Below are 18486 nucleotides of genomic sequence, written 5' to 3'. Positions count from 1 at the left end.
GAAGCATCTAAAACGAGTGAAAACATCAATAGAAGGAGCTACCTCATACTATTTTCTTCTCTTTCCACCCCACCCCCCCAGTGCCAGCACTATTTCTTTTGCCTTGAAATAGTGAAAAAAACAAACTGAGCAATTATTGAGCTATTACAGAGAGCCCACCAAACCCAGCCTCTTGGAGCCAAAGGGCAGCAGGCACTCTCCAGCCCCTAAAAGAGGAGCTGACGATGGCTAAGGGACACCAGGAATTTCCTCCAGTCCCAGGCAGCAGCACTGCTCACCGTAGCAGCGTAGATTCCAAAGCCTCAGCTCCAGCAAAGCCAGTGGGAGCCCAACACACAGAGCTCCACACGCACACAAGACTGGCACACCACAGCATGGGACAGTGCATTGAGCTGCACTCTCTCCTACCCCAGCCACCATGTTATCGTTACCCCCACTGAAAACCAGCGCAAACATCGTTGCTATGCTAATGCTTTTAAGGAAATTTAAAAGAAACAGCCAAGCCAACCAAAAGCAGGGGAACATTCATGTGTTCCTGTAAGGCTGGCCAACTCATTTCATCCCAGCTAGCATCTGACTGCCTTTTGAGCACTGTTTTATTGCAAACAAGCCAGCAGCAATACTATCAAGTGCAGGAAGGAGAGGGGAGGAAGAAAAGCAGGGGGGAACCCAAACCATTAACAAACTCCTAGCCAAAAGATGCATGACTTCCCAGGTCACCTTTTCTACCTGAAAAATAGAAAAGCCCTTTGGATTTATAGGGCTCACAGCTGATGGCTATGCCTTTTATGGAGACCTCTTTGGGTCTGATTAATTAGTAATTGGGGCGGGAGCTATGCACTTCAGTGACTCTTGTTGCCTTGATTGTAAATCGCAATCTGGTGCTAAATCTCAGCAGGTCACATTGCTGCTTTTGCTGTGCCCTAGTGACACAACTGATTAAATCTATGTAAACAGTATCTTAAAAGAAATGTTTGAGGGGAGATGAAGAGCTGTGTTCAGTTCAGAAGAACAGAGTTATTTATTTTTGAGGATTCTGTTTGTTTTAAAGCATTTCCATCAATTGTCAGTCATCCTGATTGATCACACAGCAAATTAATGGTTTTAATTTGGCCTTATAAAGCTTGCCCACTGTGGGGGCTTTTAAACAGAGACTCAGCACTCTATTCACACAGGCAAGCCCAGGACGATAAACAAACACTACCCTGGGTGGTTTTACACCAAAAAAAAGGAAAGGACAGCACTGGAACACAGCTCTTTCTGTGCATTTTCCTGCCTCCTACCAGGAGGCCCCCCAGCACCCAGCAGGCTGCCTCTGTGCTGGCATGTGCAGTGCAGGTTGCCTTGTCTTGTGCGGTTTTGGTTCCACCACTGAAAATGCAGGGCTGTCTCCTTCCCAGACCATTTATGGGGCTGGCAGGGGACCCGTACCTCTTGCACTGGGCTCGGTGGGGCAGGCCCTGCTCCTGCCTCTGCCCCAGGATAACCTCAAACCTGGCAGCACTGAGCTTTGTCTGTATATCTGAGGTAAAGGAAGTGAAATGAGCTTTGCTCTAAGGCAGCAGAAGTGTTTGACACATTGCCTGCCTCAAAAGTTTCGTCCATTAAACATCTGACTTTTTTCCTCTTAATTCTCAAACGCATATTAAAAATTATAGGAAGCAAAGCTGTGAGACTGGCATCCTTGCCTCTTCCTGCTCTGGTCTCCACTCCAGCCATCACAGTTTGGTGCAGGTGGCAGGCACTTCTCAGAACGCTACTTTGAAGAACAACCAGAAGAGACAAGGAACCTTTTGTAACACTGCAATGCTGAACAGCTGTTTCCGTATGCTCTTCGGGAAGGAGAAGTATTTACCTGCAGTTTAGATAAGCTGGAATGTTGTCCATGACCTTGCAGCAATGTTTTATCAACTGCTGCATGGAGGAAGAGGCAGGTAGGGCTCTCCAAAGCCTTCTCTGGGGCAAGGAGGAGCGTTCGCATTCTCTGACTTACAGCTTAGGCTGTGCGTTTGCACTTGAGTCACTTGCTATCTGCCATGGTTGGGCAGGATCTGACCTCCATTCACACAGCATGACTTGTGTTTTTCACATGTATAGAAGTTCAAATTCGTTCTGGAAACTCCAGCTCTGCTGGAAGAGCAGGCAATTTGGGCCTGCAGCTGAAGGGCCAGTGGACAGACCTCTGCTCTTGGATAGGGATGCCATTTGTAGAGGAAAAAGAAAGAGCCAAACCTGTAGTCCCAGCTCCTGTAGATTTCTTGAAAGCAGAAGACTCTAAGTGCAGAGTGAGGAGGGAATTATTCCAACCCCTGGGCACGCAAAAAGGAAGCTTGTCAGGAAAGGGCATAAGAAATCCCCTTCAAATTTGGCATCAGAATTGCACATACCTTTCCAAAGCTTCTCCCATTACAGACCTCTAGGCTCTGGAACACCGATTTAAAAAATCTGGTAAGATTGAAGAAATGCTTTTGGGTGGATTTCCAGCAGTTAATGACTTTTTCCCCGCTGTGGTGCTGCTGCAAGAACACTTTTCCTTGTGTTAATTTGTTACTTCCTCTACTGATTCCAGAAAACAGCAGTAAAGCACACAGCAGTGGAGTACAAACTACTGAACACTTAGAAGCCTTATACAAATAAGCTCATATTGGCTAAGAAATTCTTGTTAGTTTTTATCTTGCTGGGATATTTTTGCCCCATCCAAAGATTCAGCACAGCCCTTCAGAGCTAGAGAGACTGCCATGAATTGGAGTACCATATGAGCCTGTACACCATCCACCAGGCTTGTCATGATGAGAGATGGGCTCATGTTAGCCAGTGTGCATGGGGAACCAGGGACTGTCCCACTAGGGCTTGTGTGGAGCCAGTGCTTGGGCAGAACCCTGAGCAAATGCATGCAATTTGCAAAGCTCAGCCCTGGATGCTGGCGTATCAGACATGAAGAGGGTTTAGGTCCCCTGCTTCCACTGGCACCAAGATTGCTTCTCAGATCGCTGCCTTGTAAGACTGCAGCCTTTTACTGCCTTGTATCAAACAGGCATCAGAGTCACCAAATGCACCTCAGTCCCCGAGCTGAAGATGCTGCGGCAATGGTCTGGTGCAGTGACCAAGCCTACAGTACATATGGTCCTGAGATATAAATGTTAAGCACATTACATGGACGCGTATGAAACCTGAGGAGAATGCTCTGATGCTTTTAGCAAGGGTTAGGCTGAGGATTTCTTATTGAGATGCACAAGGCAAAATGTAAGAGAGATAAAAGCATCTGCCAGAAGGCAAGCAGCAAGTCATAGACTGGGCAGGAATACCGTTGTGACTCCTGAATGCAATAAGCCAGGGCTTTACCTATTGGCCTCAGCCTTGCAGTCAGTTCCTCAACATGGATTCCTCTTCTCTCTATCACACATTTTCCACAGAGGGAAAAAGCAGCTGCTTTCACATGTAGCGATTTTTATATGACTAACTGTGAGGTTCCGTTGAAGACATCAGGATTTTGCTACCAACTACAGTAGTCACGTCTGGAAGTACTGGAGCATATGTTACACTAACTGCGGGGCAACTATTCACTGTGCATCTCTTAATTGCATCCATACAGACAAGATGTTCCACTGCACATGGTCAATTCCAAATGAGCATGAATCTGGCTAATGAAACTAGAACAGCAAGTGCTAGTCTTTATTGAAAACCTTATTCTTGCCAAATTTCAAGATTTTAGCGCTATCCCTTCCTGCACAAGGCCTGTCTGAATCATGGTTGATTGCTCCTGGAGTTGTGTGAACATTCACAACAGCATTTGTCATCTTCTCATTTAGTGTTTTTCTAAGAAAATAATTTTGCTGTCAACAAATCCCTTTCTTGAATGAAAGGCAAGTAGCTGAAGTAGCACACTCAGAATAGGAATGGGTTTTTGTCCTCACTTTGCCAAATTCAGCACTGCTTCAGAGCTTAACATTCAAAGTATCACAGTGAATTAGAGGATCAGCAACATGTGAATTCTTGCTCAGCCAATGGCAACTATCAGTATTCCATTACAGCAATTAACCATGAGGTTGCTTGATTTTTCTTTGATTCTGTGAGAGTTGCATCCTGTGGAATACTGTTCAGACATTGGTATCTATCACACAACTTTTCTTATCTTTAGGTATACAAACATATATTTTGTTAACCCTTTTTCCTTACTACCAAACCAAAGCAAGACTGACTTACTCAAATCCATTTGTGCATTTTATGGTCAAGAGATAATATGACTGTATGAGAGCCTACTCAGAGCTGAGGAGCTGAGTTTAATGTTTTTCAGGGTTTTTTTCTGAGTAACAGAAGAACAGAATGAAACAGAACAGAACTAAAGTTGGGACACAAAAGGCACAGGACAAATATGCAAACGGAGCATGTACTTTTGTTTGCCAATATGCTGGACAATTCAGCAGCTGCAGTCTGAGGGCATGTGGTTCCTCTCTTCTGGTCAACAGATTATTTCAGATGAAATATTCCAATGTTTCAGCTCTTCTCCTTCAAATTACTAAGTCATCTGTAGAGATTAGACTTTGTAAATCATCTTTAATCATTAGACCATTTATCATTTCCCTCACTCACAGTTTCCCTTTTTGCTTCCATGAAGTCATCTATGGTGGCTGAGTCATGAAAAACCATTCCCGCACGTGATGCTTCATTGTATATATGCCAAGGTGTTTCATTCTTTAGAGATATACACTAAGAGAATTTTTTGTTCGTGTGGTATTTTGTTGATTCTTGAGAAATGGAACAAGCATTTTGGCTGCGGAGCTGGTGGTGGGCTGCTTCTGTGAGTTAGACTTGGCATTCGCAGATACAAGGATGTGCTGCCAGTTCATTGCTGGATCACACCTGGCTGGGAGAATTCATCTGTGTGTTTATTCACTGGGAGCAGAGAGTGAGCAGGAGGTACCGAGCAGAGCATACAATTCCCTTCTTTGGGAAAAGCTCTTTTACTGTGATGTTATATCAGGTCATCCTGGATTAATATCTCAAGCAAATAGTTTTATATCTTTTGTACCATGCAGTTAAAAGCACAAGCTGTTTAACCTCACTGCCGGAGCAATAAATGGCTATCAGCACCAATGCCCATTTGCTGATATGCTTTCAGAACAAAGCATAAATTAATTTCTCTAGACAGGAATGCTCATGAAGAGTCAGACATCGGGGTTTAAAGTAAGTATTAATATGAATACAATAGAAGCAATTACAATTTATGGAGGATTCATTGGCTTTCTTTTATAGACACAGATGCACATACATACTTCTGCAAAACAGCAGGTTTGTTAATAGCTATCTTTGAGCAGCAGAAGGTCCAATTGTTTTTTTTTTCAACCTGGGGTTGGAGAAAGTTTGTTTCACAGGGGCAGGGTGCTTCTTTTTCTTTGACTATGGCTCCAGGCTTGACACTGGCAATCACCCTGCTGCTTCAAGTGTTTTCTGTAAAGAAGATAACTCTTTAGGAATTGCTCAAGTGACCTTCAATGGCCAGGAGGAGATAGACCCAGTGGAGGGGTTTTAAGACAGGTACTATGGGCAGAGATTTATCGTGAGCCAGGGATTTTGCACATTAAGAGATACAAGCTGCTGCCAACAGGTATAAGATGTTTAATTGAACAAATATTTTCTTAGCATGGATGGAAGGGTTCCTGGTTTTCTGAGGTATTTTTCTCTCCTTCAGGGTGACAAGTTCAGCCTTTTCAGCTTTTCTTAGTTTTTCTGAATCACAGACAGCACTGGTGGCTGTGCAGAACTGGTGGCTTGGTCCTGCAGTGGATCTGCAAAGGATAAATTAGTTGGATTGCAGATGGGTATATGTCTCTCTCCTTACAATAATCACATTGAAGGATCATGGCCATCATCTGGAGCTTCTAAAAACAACATTCCCTCATCTGTTTGCTTAGCTGATGCATAACACATATTTACATAGGCTCTCATCTTAGGAAGTTTCATCATCTCTTGTGTAGGAGAATGCTGACATGATGTTTGCACCATAAATGTTTCAGATTCCACACGTGCTTTCAATAGCCCATCATGGTTCTGCAGGCAAAAATATCTGAATACCACTGTACTGTAGGGCAAAATTAAAAGTTGTATATTTCTCAGTGGAGTTTTCCAGCTTATTGTCTGATCTGCAAGGTCCTGGTGTTCAAATGTTGGTTCTGTTGTTTAAGCATGAACAGTCTCACAGAGGCTAACAGAATTATTCATGTTGTCAAAGTAAAATCTCTGCATTTTCAGTAGTAAGATGTTTGGCTGATTCATCAACATGTCTAAAAACAGGATTAACTTTAAGGGTGTGAAATGCAGAAGGCAATAGGACCACTTGCCCACTTTAATTTCTTGACTCAAAGCTTAACCCCATAGTTGAAGTCTAAGCACTAACTACAGACTCAAAATCTCTAATCTGAAATTTAGGAAGCATGCATCTTCAGGCTGAATTAAATTGGGATTAGTTAGCTGGGGACAGTCATAATAAAAGGAGCAGATGGATGTAGCCATAGCTGGGACAGGATTGTTTGCCAAGCCCAACTATGTTTTCTAGCTTCTGTGCAAACTGGGAGCACCAGCAGCATGGAATTAGCACAATGGAAGCCTCATAGATCCCCCTTCCCTCCTTCCTCGGTTATTCCTTGAAATGGTCATTAAACCAATTCAATACATTTCAATACATTCAATTACATTTTCAATACAAGCCACACTGCTCCTAACCTCTAGTTATGATTATTTTTTATCAAAATCAGTATGAGCTGAATATATAGGCAACAGTTTCTCAAGCCATCAGATTGTGTGGTTAATATGAATTATTATATTCATGTTTTCTGTTTTCCCTTCTTGTATTACCTCTTGGGTTGGTTTTTTTTGGTCATCATATGCTTAACCAAATTGAGAAATCAAACATCCTGCATTCAAGATCCATTTGGACAATATTAACATAAAATAATGCTTTAGTCAAGAATGCTAGAGGAGAGTGTTGAGTATTCTGTGTTGACATACACATCATTGAAGAAAGCTTGCAGTGGTAAGAAATCTTTCAGTGGTGTACTAATATTGTTGTTACTTTCCACAGTACTATGCCTGAACTGAGGCCTCCAAATTGCACTCAAAGCCTGAGAAAACATGGAGAATCTCAGTCTTAATGAGTTTTCAGTGTCTCAGCAAGCAGAATAATTGAAAATCAGTCAACATGAAAGTACCTGAAATGCTGGCTCCGGACCACAAAGTTCAGGCAGATGGGTAGCTAAAGAGCTAAAAGGCTGCTTTAGAATTAGCAGAGACCAAATAAATTTGGCAAAACCAAAAGAAATTACTCTCTAAAACTGTTCCCAACAAATTAGTAAGTTTCAGTGTTCAAGTTGATTTTAGGCAGCCAGAAATAGCAGTAAGGCTAATTGCTAGAAGGACACTCGCAGTAGGTGGTATGTTATCTGCTGGGCTCCATAAGAAACTGTTCATCCATCAACTTTTTGAGAAATGTGAAAGTTTCATAATCATACTTTAACTCCATTAACTAGCATACAACAGTATTTATGTATAAAGAGAGACCTCAGACAGATTGCAGAGAAGGATAATTATGGTGGTTTCTGTACCACTCTGACAACTTGGTTGCCCAAGGACACGGACTTAGGCAATATGGAACACTGTGAAATGACAAATGAATGCTTAAGGAGGGTATTTTCACTAACTGTATCTGGTTAGGTAAAATCTCCAAGTAATTGTAACTAAAATGTAAGTAACACCAAATATCCCAGTAATTTCAGTACCAGCCCTCTTAATTCTAGAACACAATAAGAAGGAATAATTTATCATCTGTTACCTGCTTAAAAGGGATCTCAACAGACACAACAGTCACAAAAATAATTTATTTTTATGTTTATCCTAAGCTTTTTGCTAATCTGTTCCTTCTCTCCTTTCTGAGGGAAAAGTCACATGAATGGAGGCTGGGATTGCAACAAAGCTAAGGAGATGGACACTAAACAGGACAAGCAGAGCTAGCTTGAGAAAAGCTTTCTGAATAAAGCCAGTCAATGCTGCTTTGAGAATAAATAGCTCTCATAGTCCCTAGTCCCCATAAGATTTCTGCTGGCACACTTTATTTCATTGCACTTTGAAATCTAAAGGACTCTTCAGGAATGGAAGGTTAAATATACACATAAGTGTTCTCTAAGCCAAAGCCTAATTTGACTAATTTCTCCTAGGCTGATAATCAAATACTAAATCGCCCTAGCTCTTGGAGCAAACATTTCCCCCTAAGGACAAACCTCTTCACTGAACAATAGATCAGAAGTGAACTGGCACTCCGGAGTTCAAGGAAGACCTAAGGAAATTAATTCAGTTAGAGCACAGCAATTTGGAGGTAGCAGAAGGATGGCAAATCCCCCTCCGTTTCCTAATCTTCCCCAAAGGAACATATTTATTACAAACTCTTAAAATCACCTTTTGATAACGCTGAACAGCCTGTGAGGGGCCCATTAAAGCATTCAAGGCAGACCCATTTTAATCCTTAATACCACTTGAAGATTATCCATTTTAAATGGCCTTGCAGAGCTTATCATAATTTTGCTAACTATTAAAAAGTTTCTCATCTACCTGATGAGAAACATGGGCTCCTCCAGCCTGCCTGACAGAAAATACTGTATCTTTGTGGCTGTGATTCCAGCTGTGGCAATTCAAATTCTCAATGGTACAGCAGCTCTCAGTTTCACTGGGAAGACATAATGCATTGTAGCCATCTGGGTAACCTCTGCTCCTTGAAAACCTGTGAGTAGGATCATTGCAACTGCACTTACTGTATGTAGGGTTGTGACAGCATCTCTTGATGCTTTGTTGGATTCAGTAGCTCCACACTGCTCCCAAGCTCAGGTGACATAAACAGGCTGGAAAAGGAGAGAAAGAAAATGAAGATAAGCCCAACCTCCACAAAAGTGCAATGGAAAGAGCCTGAAATGCAGATGCGCCTGGTTGAACCTTGACTGGCTAATTCCCTCTAGCGGCTGCCCAAAGAGCATGGGGGATAGAGGAGGGCATGCCCACACTGTCTGACTGCTGCCTGCAGAGGAAAAGTCAGCATGCCTGGGACCTGCTGACTTGGCATTTTGCAGTTGCAAGATGTGGCTCTTTCTCATTCCTTCAGCTGCCTTTACTAGATGAACAACTGCCACATTTAGAGGGCTAACTGCTACGGGGAAAGAAACGTAAGCTCAAGAGGAAAGTGCAGCATTGTATGTTTGCCCTGCAAACTAGAGAAACCTAGGAGAGCAACCACAGCAAACCAAAAATCAGACAAGGCATGGGATGACTGGGAAGGCTTGGAAAACAGGGGGCTAATAACCCCAGCCTGTGCCAGGTAAGCAGGGCTTCTCACACTGCAGCACCAACAACATATCAAAACCTGACCTGCAGCACCATCCTGGGCTGGTGAGCAGAAAGGCATTCAGGCTGAAACTGAGCAAATAAGAAGTGAGGGGAAGCTGCCAGACTCATTTTCACTGGGGATCTGAACCACAATTCAGCCCAGGTGACATTTTACATATTTTCACCATTGTTTTTGTTTAATTTGTGAAAGCAATTACACAGCCAATTGAACAGTGTAAAGCAACTGCTGCAATAGTCAATATCTCAATGAGGTACAGTGCAGCGTGGCTTTCCCAGTTAGGATATTCAGGCATAGCCCTCCGGAATCTGTACCATCCATCACTGACACTGCCATCTGGCTTACCTGATCCTCCCCAAATACAGCTTGTGCTCAACAAACGTGACTTTTCTTTGGGCCCCTTCTGAGGAAAATGAAGCAATGAAACACCCTGTACTGTAGCAACATGGACAATCCTAGCTGGCATTGTCAGCTCTTAACTGAAGTGTGACTGAGCATAGGTAAGTGATTCGTGTGGCCAAATACACTGGGCCTCTCAGTGATCACTTTGATGTCAGCAATTGATTGCTCACCCCACTGAATTGCATAGTGCAAAGATGGAACGCAGGCCCCTCCAGGACTATTCCACTCTTGTCTCCCCTTCAGCCGTGCTACTCCAATTTTTATTGCTGTAGATGAACTCACTTTTCAGTTGAACTGAATGGGTGCAGCCTTAGTGACCTTACCCCCCATCCTTCAATGGAAGGAATTCCCAAGCTGGTAGAAGAGCTGAACCTGGCTAAAAAGCAAGGAAGAGCCCTGCCTGGCTGGAGTAGACTTATCTACCAGCTCTAGTACAGGTATGTAAGTCAAGCAGTATTCCTCAAAGAGCAGCACAGGACTGCTTCTCAGGGTAGGGCAGGGTGCATGAGTTATGCAGAAGGTGTCAGTAAAGTGCACCTGGTCTGGTGTGTATCTATGTTCAACAGTGTGCTTCAAAGAACAGGACTTGTGAACGGTTAACAGGGAGCCTAGGGCAGAGCACAAAGTTTCACCCCAAAGTCCTGAATTTGAAATGCTCCCTTTTCTCCTCATCCTTGTACAAATCACTCCCCAGAACCTAAGCAGGTATCTCCTAACATGGTCCTCAACAAGCACAGTAGCTTGGATGTGCTGGTGTATTTTTGTGTGTATCTCAGTTAGAGAACTTTTTGCATCATTTCTTAGCAGGTAATAGTTCAGAGAAGATAACTAAATAGAAGCTACAGTATTCGAGCTCAACATTGTGACAGCTGCTTGTCAGAAAAGACAGAAAGCAGCTCTATGACCCACGTGGTATCAGTGCTGCACACAGGTCTGCATGGATCTAATCTTTCTGCTGAAATTTAATTATAGCAAAATTGCAGTTGGCATTATAAAGCAAGTTTAACGTTAAGAAAGACGTGTGCATTTTGTGCATCTTCTCAGGAGATAGCTGCTTTTAGAGTGGGATCAGTTTCTGATGTTGGTTGACCTCCTTGCACAGCCAAGCAGGAGGGAGCTGGATTCTATTTTGACTCAGGCCTCAGGGGACTGTTTCCCTCAAATCCTTCCCTCAAACCCTGCTGTTTTCTCTTTCTCTTTGCTGTGGTGTGGCATAAGAACCCCTCCTGCCCCACGGGCTCCTGACTGGGACTGAGTCACCAGGACCTGCTGCTGCCAGGTCTGTGATGGCCCACCTTGGTGACTCAGGTGAGCTGCTGAGGTGGTGTAGCATTGCCAGTAGAGCAGGAGATGACTGTGCACACAAGTATGCTGGGAGCTGGTGGTAGTGCCGCTGTGTTACCGATGATAAATAGCCCACGTCACTGCAGTAGCTGGTCTCCAGATTGAAGCAGACTTTTGCGAATCAGCAGGGTCAGCATTTGAAAAGCATGTGAATATTGTGCACTTGTAAATATTTGAGCACATCTGTTTAGCTCCCTCTCAAAAACCACTGGGAAAAACTACTTCACATTGTGCCATGCAATGCTGTTACCCTGCTCTAATTGTCAAATCTGTTGAGTGTTTTTCTCATGCACACAAAAATTAAAAATTACTATCCTCATTCATGATTAATTCAGCTGCAGTGCTGCACTGGGTCACACCGCATTTTTTTAAAGTATTAAATTTCACCTCATAATAAGAGTTTAAATTAACTTTTTGCTAGTTCATCTTTTTTACCCCCTTCACAGGGCCTCAGACAATCTCCAGAGCTGCCTTCCCCACAAATGTCTCACTGGATGCTGCTGTGACAGCGATGGGGCACCAACCTGGCACTATGAAAATGGTCAGCACTAGCCACAGGGCTTCTCCAAGGCCTCCTTGCTAGAGGCCTAAGGCCAGTGGCCTGCCCACACACAGCTCACCTGACCAGGGGATGGCAGAGCTCTAACACATAGCATTTCTGAATTACCTGAGAAGAGCACTTGGCTATTACTTCAGCCCAAATCTTTTAGTGGCTATGGGTCTTTCATAGTCAATCTTTATGGAAATCCAAAGGAGAACTTCAGAGGAACAGCATTCCCGCCTCTCTGTCTATCATGTTGCTGTACAAGCACGTGTCCTCCTTCTAGCACTTGGTGCTCCACAGGACTGCCCCAAACTGTTCACATACCTCTTCAGGATTTGTAGATGGACTTTCCAAGCAGGTATACTTTTGCAGGCAGGAAGAGTTGCAATTCCTTCTTCCTCAAGCTGGCTTTGACAAGTAGAAAGGAAAGCGGTTTAATAACTTCATCATTTTTAGAACAGAGCCTCACAACTAAGGCAAAGAAAACAGCATGGAAAGAGGATCTATAGAAGATCCAACTCCCTCCTAGAAGTTCCATGAACCTTTCTGGAGCAATGTGATTTTCAGACTCAGAAGTGATTGAGGTGCCCAGAGCCAGGTGGGCTGGAGAAGACCTGGAACTTTAGTTCTTGCAAGCAGAGCGCAGGCAAGCACTAAAAAGGGCAGCAGAGGCCCTGCCACTGCCCTGGTGGACCCTGGTGAGAGCTGCCCAGCAACACAGTTGACTCTGGACAGCTTTTCCTTGCAGGACCAGCCCTAACTCAGTAGATCTCCTCAGGTTTTTCTGACCTTGGCAGTATTACAAGGGTCATATTTTCACATGGCTGGATTGCTCCTGAACAATTTCTCCAATGTATTAAGCACAAACATGCATTCTGTCAGCATCAGACATGTCTAATCTCTCCACCTGTTTTCTCCCCCAGCAGTCAGACTCAGTCTCTGTTGCATGGAAAATCCCACTGTCCTTTTTCTGTTAGGTAGCAGATTTTGGCTGCAAGCTGAGGAATTGCTCACTCTCCCCTCCCTGCCTGAACTCACTCCCCCCACAGCCCAGCTCTGACAAGTTTTGGGGCATGGCTGGTACCAGTGAGGGCTTGAAACCCTCTGGAGGAATGAAGAGCTGCAGAAGGGATAACTCCACCACTAGTGAGGGGCCATCGTCCTGGACCCTCTTGCCTCTTCCTTTCTGCAGACTCACTGTTTATGATTTCATAACTTCACTTAGCCTTATTTAATGTTTAACATTTCACATCTTATCTGAACTAATAAGTAACTTATGCGGGTCACACAGTAGTGTATTCCCTGAGCATGTGCCAGCATGGTTCCTGCTAACAAAATGGTGCCATCGCAAAGTTTGGAGTGCCCAAGTAGGAATTTCTAACCATCCTCCCTGCAGAGATCCCTAGCTTGCTCACAGACCCCCACTCACAGCCCTTCCTAGGGCCATCCCATGCAGCCTGCTGAGGTGGGCAGGCTCCAGGAGAGGCCATCCCCAGACATGCACGTGAAGGTGCTTCTGTACTGCACTCAGGCTCTGCTCTAACAGCCCAACAGGACCCATTTCATTACAGTAATTTCTGACACTGCCTTGCTGTGTATTTGAACACAGTGGTCATTCACCAGCTCCCATCCGAGGGGACGTGGAACACTCAGCAAGGGCAGAGGTGATGTTGGTCTGCTGTCACACATGACACCTTGCAATGCCCACTGTTCTTTGTGCCTTCAGGGATTTCATTCCTTGGAAGATCTCTGATGCTCTGGAAGATCCCCGATGAGAGATTTCATTCCATTTTGTATTTTTCTGTCACAACAGTTCTGTGTTCACAGTAGCTTTGCTCTGGCTCTTGTGTGGTCAGTATGTTACCAGCCATATTAGAATAGGGCAACATTAAAAATGTCAAAACTGTACTCCTCCACTTCCTGAGCTTTTCTGCCCTACTTTGGTGCCACACCTCACACACCCCTAGGATGGGCAAACGCTCTCCAGGCTTTCCTGTACAGCCTACTGAACTGTGCCAGTCATTTGGTCTGAAACACAGCCCTTTTCTGCTTGGAGTTTGCTCTAGGGATGCTTCAGTGGTTCACACGTGAGCATACCCAAAATACTGCCATGAGGAATTCTCCAAGAAAACATTTGTGCAGAAAGAGTTGCTCCTTCGAGCTCTGTAGCACAGGCTGAGAATTAACAAGTGTTCTGTGAAATAAAAGTAAGAAGGATCACTGCAATGAACTATAGCTGATGTTTGCAGCTTTATTGCAAGGCTGTGCAATATTTGGACACTTTACCACTAAAATTAATCAAAGACACGCATTTCAGTCCCCTAGGCTGATTTGTAAATACGATTGTGTGTCTCAAGTGTACACTGCATATGTGTAATTGTCAGATCTAGTTTATTTTGAATAGATTCAAGGTAAGATAAAGCAGAGAAAAATGCAGCCACCCAGATATATCCTGTATTTGGTAGTATGAAGAACAACATCCACTTATCTGTCTGACACCCATCTGAAAGCGCTCAGCAATCCTGTACGTTCACCTTACAGGTTGTTCCCAGATGGAAAATAGCACTTAAGAGTGACTGGTAAAAGCAGAGCTGAACCCACACTTCTCTAAGAACCTGTCTCTACAGACAGTGTAATTCTTATTGATCTTCAGCCACCCTTCTCTGTCATGGCTGTCCTCCCCAGCCCAGCTGCCAGTCTCAGGCCATATACAGCTTTATGCCCAAAACACCATCAAGCTTCAACAAACACAGGAAGAGGCAGTAGTATGGACAAACTTATAAACAGGACAAGCTTAGTCTAAGCTGGCTAAAAAAAACAGTACCAAAAAGCTCCTCAGGACTTTCCTGACTGCTCAGCATGATGACTTATAATGGATAAGCAGAGAAGAGAACTCCTCAGAGCAAAACATGTCCAGAGGAGCCTCTGGCTACGTCAAAGAATAAAATGGCATTCCCCAACACAGCTAGATAACCAAATAAGAGTTAAATACAGCTGCTTTGAATCATTTTCAGTTGATTTTTCTTCATAAAAGGCCATCATTAATATCTGAAAGTTAACAAAAGAAACTATTTTCACCAGATCTGGAAAAGAAAATTTGGAAATGTACTTTTTCTTTACTTAATGACATTTCTTTCTCTTCTGTGCCCTCTTCACTTCTTCTGTGGTGGCAAATGAAATAAAGTGTAACAAAAGAGAGGGAGGAAAGAAGCGAGAGGAAGAATATTCAAAAAAAAAAAAAAAAAAAAGAAAGCAAGGATGCAAAAATAAGTAATAAAGAATGGAATAGCAAAAACAGAGATCTTTCATCTGCAATTATTTTCCCAAAATTTCAATGAAAATATTCAGGAAAACAAAATATTACTAATTTTCTCTCCAGAGGTTTTTGAATGGTTCAGCATTCTTCCCCAGCCGGGTTTCCTCCCATTGGTTTCCTTCTGAGCCATTGTGATGAGTGGTGCAGGAACTGCTCCACCAGCACGGGAGCCAGGGAATGGACCACCACGCCATCAGAGGACACACTGCTGGGATTAGGAAATCACAAGCACCAGGCTGAGCCCAGCAGGCCTTAGCAGGAACACACTGGCTATCCTGTCTCTCTGCATTTCAAAATCAGTTTTGTGTAGTACGGGATGTCTGGGATTTAAACAGCTGTTAAGGTCAACCTCTGATAAACTGAGCATCTAGAAAGACAAACTCAAAAACTGAGTACCTCTGCCCAAGTTAGCCTCCTGCAAAGCAAAGCATTCACAACATGTGTCCTGTGGCCATCCTGGCTGGTAGAGGTACACGTGCAAACTAAACCCTGGGACTGAGGCTGGGACTGGTGCAGCTAGCCCAGCACCATGCTGGTGCCCAACCTTCAGGTGGTCTCCCTTGCTGCCAATGAGAGGGCATGTGTCAGGAGAGAGGGTGCTGGACTTCTACCACCAGCAAGAAGTGCTGGCTGACGGAGCCCTGTGAGCACTGATCTGAACAGCTTGCAAACCATTACTATCTAGAAGTGTCAAGTAAGATTAGAACAAACATCAAGCAAAGATGAAATAAACAGCTATTGTATGGGCAGAAATGGATTTTCAGTTTCCAAAGTAAATAAAATAATGTGCTGTCTTTCTCAGTGCCCCTGTGATGATACAGTTTGCAGGATTTTTACTGGCAAGCTGCCATACTTACTTTCATTTATCTGCCTCAAAGCACCATTTCAAAAAGTGCAAAAGCATGTTGTTGATAGAGTAGATTGTTTATAGCTGAATTGAGTATTTCAGAACAACACACATTGTAATAAAGTGGGGGAGGGGACAAGGAAGCCAGCACAGCTGCAGATTCTTGAATCCTTTGTCAAAAATCAATGCCAGAAAGCTGAGATATATTTATTCTGTCTCAGGAAATACAATACACAACCCCCTTGCTGCTCCACTCCATGACAAGTGCTAACAAAGGCCCTGAAGTCCTGCAGGTCTATGTTACCTTGCACTGATGATGGTGCTGGTATCTCCAGAGCTCCACAGTAGCTCTTTGGTGGCCAGTGAAGGCCAGAGATCCTAGAGCCCTTTTCCAGCTCTGTGCTTCTCCTCAATGATGCATGTAGCACAGGAATTCCATCAGCAACCTGAAGTCAAAAGATAGGAGTAGGGTATTAAAAATAACAGTGCAAAGAAAATGAAGGTATTTCAAGAGCAGAGGTGTGCAGGCTCAGTGACCTGCCACTGCGGGAGCCAGTCAGGCAGAGTGTGACGAGAAGCCAGAACAGCCCTTGCAGCAATGGCTGGGCAGAAAAGTAGCTTGTCTGAGTTCACCAGTCTGCCTCTGCGTTCACAGCACCTTCAAAAAGACAGTTAGGTTGGAAACACTGCGCTCCATGTTGAAGAACATTATGAAAAGCATACGCCTCTGGAGGCTTCCACTGCCAACAAGGGCTGGTTTCCTCAGCACAAACAATAAATGGCTGACGAGAGAGGACTTAATTCCCTTGGGACCATAGCATCTAAACAAATAGCAGACTGAAAAATATGTGTGAAATTAAGGTAAAAAGAGAGCGTGACTTTATGGGAGGACAGCCGAAACTACTACCCAGTCAGAGGACGTGGGTAGAAAATGAGGATTTCCCTTTCCAGCCCCACTGGACTCAGAAGCAAAGCACATCACACCCTCACCATGCTGGGGCAGAGCAGCTTCTTTGGCCACTATTCCTTCAGCTGGCTGGAGGTAACAGTGAGAGGGCACCAGACCACACGGCCTGGACAAAACCAGCCTGAGTTTCTCCCTCAGTCTGGCTTCTCACATTACCTGCCCTATGGGCCCCACGCTGGTTGGTGCTGCATGGGGGGGTGGCTTCTGGCTGCCAGAGGCCTAGCCTGGGCCAGGAAGATGCTGAGCCTCAGCTACATGGGTGACCTCACCTTGCCATGTCCCCCTTGGCTTGCCCTTGGCCCAGCCAACACCAAGTGCCCTCAGTGTGCTCGCTGAGGCATGATGCTCTCAGGCACAGTGGGATTCCAAGAGATGCTGAGGTCCCTCAGCTCCTCCTGTCAGCAGGAGCTCCCAGAGGCACTCAGCACCCCAAAGCAACACTTGATCCTTGGCCGAATCAAGCCCCATTAGCATATTTCCAGGCATTTACAGATCCCATATTTTCTACATTAATATTTAACCCACCAAGTCTTTCAAAGCCCATCTTCCCAAACCTCAAGTTCCCAGATGCTTTTTAATGCCCTTCTCAATAGAGCAATAAAAGTCTGATATTTTATTACTCCCATGAATTATTACCCTAATTTGTAATTTGCCAGACTTTTTTAAACTTCAAAATCTGTACTGTATTTTCCCACACACAAAACAAAAAATGCTGTGTGCGACACATTTTTCACTAACAAGTTGAAGCCTAATATTTAAATAGACACAATGATTTTTCTGAAAGGGTGCACTATCTTTGTCACACTGTCAGCAAGGTTGTTTTATGTCACCCCAAATCATGTTTAAAGGTTTTCCTAAAATAGAAAGGATAACCTAGAACTGTGCACTAAAGACTGGAGCAGAATGAAATGGTTATACATTCTTCTAAACTTTGATGTAACATAAACTTCCAGGATGGTTTATAGGCACCTTTTTTTTTTTTTTTAAAAAAAAAAAAAAAGAAGTAAGCATCTTGGTTATCTGGAATGCAGATGCTGGGCAAATTCAGAAGCTCTGGCATGCCTGCAAGCTGTGCTCCCTATGCAGTAGACGCCAAAGATAATGGAGTAAAAGACGATCAAGATCTCATCCAACATCTGCTGAAGTCAACAGACTATGTGCAGCTGAGGATCATGCCTCCAAGAGCACCTTCCTGCTCATGAACTTGAGACATGGCCAAATCAAGAAAAATGAGGTGGGTCAAATTGGTCACAGCAAGCAGTGACGCTGATCTCCATGTCAAAAGTTGCCACAGTTTTGTGCAGAATGCTTTGTTAGCAACTTGCCTGCCAAGACAACTAAAGCTTTTACCATTCTACATGGAAACACAGCATCATACGTCCCGTAGTCAATAGACTCTGCTGTCCAGGAGCAAGCAGCTTGATCATTCATGGAGAACTAGCTACATTTGAAGACTGAACACTAAACATTCAATGGCTGGAGAAATTTGAGACAGGAACGCGTGAGCGCCTTAAATGGAGAACCTGTATTTATTCAGAACTGAAAAAATGAAACAATTTCTGTATTCTTTTCTAGAGATCATTTTCCACTATGATACAGATCTGTCCTGCAGTGAACCTGTCACAGTTTATTTTGGGATGGACAAGGGCTTTGGATATTAAATGCTCCTCAGAGAGGAGTGATT

General features: G+C 43.9%; 1 protein-coding gene across 11 annotated transcripts in view; it reads right to left on the bottom strand.

Annotated features, from left to right (window-relative positions):
- LOC116233958 (uncharacterized) overlaps positions 1-18486 on the bottom strand; it is a 235334-nt gene that overhangs the window by 58576 nt on the left and 158272 nt on the right. For 10 of the 11 annotated variants that reach the window (XR_016468363.1, XR_016468362.1, XM_090144265.1 and 7 more), the window contains 3 exons: positions 16140-16281; positions 11997-12076; positions 8799-8885 (listed from right to left, as the gene is read on the bottom strand). The gene's annotated coding sequence lies outside the window, so the exon portion shown is untranslated. Of the gene's footprint in view, positions 1-8798; positions 8886-11996; positions 12081-16139; positions 16282-18486 lie in introns of all 11 variants that reach the window. The other variant, XM_090144261.1, reaches the window with a different exon arrangement.

The sequence above is a fragment of the Phasianus colchicus genome, chromosome 7 (assembly GCF_987193195.1).
Source record: "Phasianus colchicus chromosome 7, bPhaCol1.hap1.1, whole genome shotgun sequence".
Taxonomy (NCBI): Eukaryota; Metazoa; Chordata; class Aves; order Galliformes; family Phasianidae; genus Phasianus; species Phasianus colchicus.
This window is presented reverse-complemented; position numbering and strand designations above follow the sequence as displayed.